The following is a 2372-nucleotide window of genomic DNA, read 5'->3' as shown; positions in this document are numbered from 1 at the left end:
AATGGGTGGGAAACAGGGCGATACAGGGAAGGAAGACCGTCCCTGGTCCGGCACACCGAGCCGCCCCACACCGAGCCGCCCCGCCGTGCCGTGCCGCGCCGCTCTCCCCCCACCCCCATGTTCCCCTCCCCCTCACCCGCGGCTCCAGCCCGGGCTCCGCGCTTCCTCTCGGTTCCGGCTCCGCGCCCCCAGCGGCACCCCGTTTCCGGTCCGTCCGTGAAACCCATCCCCCGGGACGTCGCCAGCCGGTAACCAATCAGAGCCCGGCCCCGGCCGTGCCTCGCAGACAGGGTCCGGGGCAGCCGCTTTGGGCGCCGCCCGATGGTTCCGGGCAGCGGCCGCGCGGCCTAAAGGCCCGGGGGCGGGTGGGACCAGAGGCCGTCAGTGAGCGCCATGAGCGGGGCCTGAGATACAGAATAAACCGCCCCCACCCCCTAAAACACACAGCCTTCCCTGCACAGGCTTCAGAGCCAAACACTGCAATCCAGGCGGAGGTCCTTGATGAAACAGTAGAAGTTGGTTGGGAAGAAGTTTAACAGATTTAGTAACTTCCAAAGCGGCTTCAGAACAAAATTAAATGCAGATATGAGACAAAATCGCGAAATTACAAAGATGGGATAACTTTGCCTCCGAGCTAGCACACAGTCGATGGGCAGAATGTCCAGGGCTGTCTTACTGCGTGATTTTTCCCACAAACACATTCCCAATTTAAAGCTGATGAGGAAGATCTTTGGTAAAAACAGTCCCTCAGGATGCTCCAGGTCTCACTGTCCCCTTCCTGAGTCTGACCCTCCCGGGGAGAACGTCCAGAAAAACCTCTGAATCCAATCCTTCACAGATTAGTATTAATTTTGTGATGGATCTGAGCCATTATCTCACCAACCGCCCCAGGACAAGATGAAGAAATGCAGCAGTTGTACTAGAAGAGGGACTGTCAGGAGGTGGTGTGGATGAACAGGTTTGCTCTGGTCCCCACTGTGACTGTGGTAGCTACACCAGAAATCCACTCTTGGTCATCTTACAGAGGTTAGTAAAACATCTTATATGAACAGGCTGAATCGTTGCCTAGTTTGTGATACTAAGAATCACTATATAACACTCAGCGACCTTGTCAGATTATTTTAAAAATCAAATTGGTGTAACTTTAATAAAAGTTTATATTTAATTCCCTAAACTGGTGTTGACCATAATGAATCTATTACGATCCAATAACACACAACATAAAACGTTCACATTGAATTAACATTCAAGTTTAATCTCATTTCTGTAGCAAGTCAGGCTAGGGAACCTAAGCAGAGCTACAGTTGGCCTTAGATAGGAACACATGTTTCTGATTCCTGTACAGTGTCTCATGCTGGGAACACAGGATGTTAAAACAATGCTACTTAGACTTCAGGGGTTACGTTATGAGGAGAGATTATACAATTTCAGCCTGTCTTCTCTGGAACTTAGAAAGTTAAGGAAGTTGTAGAGTCATAGAGATGTACAGAACAGAAACAGGTCCTTCGGTCCAACCCGTCCATGCCGACCAGATATCCCAACCCAATCTCGTCCCACCTGCCAGCACCCAGCCCATATCCCTCCAAACCCTTCCTATTCATATACCCATCCAAATGCCTCTTAAATGTTGCAATTATACCAGCCTCCATCACTTTCTCTGGCAGCTCATTCCATACACGCACCACACTCTGCATGAAAAAGTTGCCCCTTAGGTCTCTTTTATATCTTTTCCCTCTCACCCTAAACCTATGCCCTCCAGCTCTGGACTCCCCCACCCCAGGCAAAAGACTTTGTCTATTTACCATATCCATGCCCTCATAATTTTATAAACCTCTATAAGGTCACCCCTCAGCCTCCGACGCTCCAGGGAAAACAGCCCCAGCCTGTTCAGCCTTTCCCTGTAGCTCAAATCCTTCAATCCTGGCAACATCCTTGTAAATCTTTTCTGAATCCTTTCAAGTTTCACAACATCTTTCCTATGGGAGGGAGACCAGAATTGCTCACAATATCCCGAAAGTGGCCTAACCAATGTCATATACAGCCGCAACATGACCTCCTAACTCAATGCTCTGATCAATAAAGGAAAGCATACCAAACACCTTCTTCACTATCCTATCTACCTGTGACGAGGAGAAAGTGAGGACTGCAGATGCTGGAGATCAGAGCTGAAAATGTGTTGCTGGAAAAGCGCAGCAGGTCAGGCAGCATCCAAGGAACAAGAGAATCGACGTTTCGGGCATAAGCCCTTCTTCAGGAATGTGGAAAGTATGTCCAGCAGTCTAAGATAAAAGGTAGGGAGGAGGGACTTGGGGGAGGGGCGTTGGAAATGCGATAGGTGGAAGGAGGTCAAGGTGAGGGTGATAGGCTGGTGT

The 2372-nt window shown here is 50.0% G+C and overlaps 1 protein-coding gene and 1 long non-coding RNA gene across 3 annotated transcripts in view; one reads left to right on the top strand and one right to left on the bottom strand.

The window, feature by feature from the left end:
* Positions 1-216, bottom strand: part of sin3b (SIN3 transcription regulator family member B) — a 59236-nt gene extending 59020 nt beyond the window's left edge. For both annotated transcript variants that reach the window (XM_043721554.1, XM_043721555.1), the window contains exon 1: positions 137-216. The gene's annotated coding sequence lies outside the window, so the exon portion shown is untranslated. The remainder of the gene's footprint in view (positions 1-136) is intronic.
* A 90-nt stretch (positions 217-306) lies between these two features.
* LOC122565511 overlaps positions 307-2372 on the top strand; it is a 6290-nt gene continuing 4224 nt past the window's right edge. The window contains exon 1 of the long non-coding RNA XR_006316194.1: positions 307-1026. This is a non-coding gene — a long non-coding RNA (uncharacterized LOC122565511). The remainder of the gene's footprint in view (positions 1027-2372) is intronic.

Source organism: Chiloscyllium plagiosum, chromosome 31 (genome assembly GCF_004010195.1).
Source record: "Chiloscyllium plagiosum isolate BGI_BamShark_2017 chromosome 31, ASM401019v2, whole genome shotgun sequence".
In the NCBI taxonomy this organism is placed as follows: Eukaryota; Metazoa; Chordata; class Chondrichthyes; order Orectolobiformes; family Hemiscylliidae; genus Chiloscyllium; species Chiloscyllium plagiosum.
Note: the sequence above shows the minus strand (reverse complement) of the source record. Positions and strands in the feature narration are given on the sequence as shown.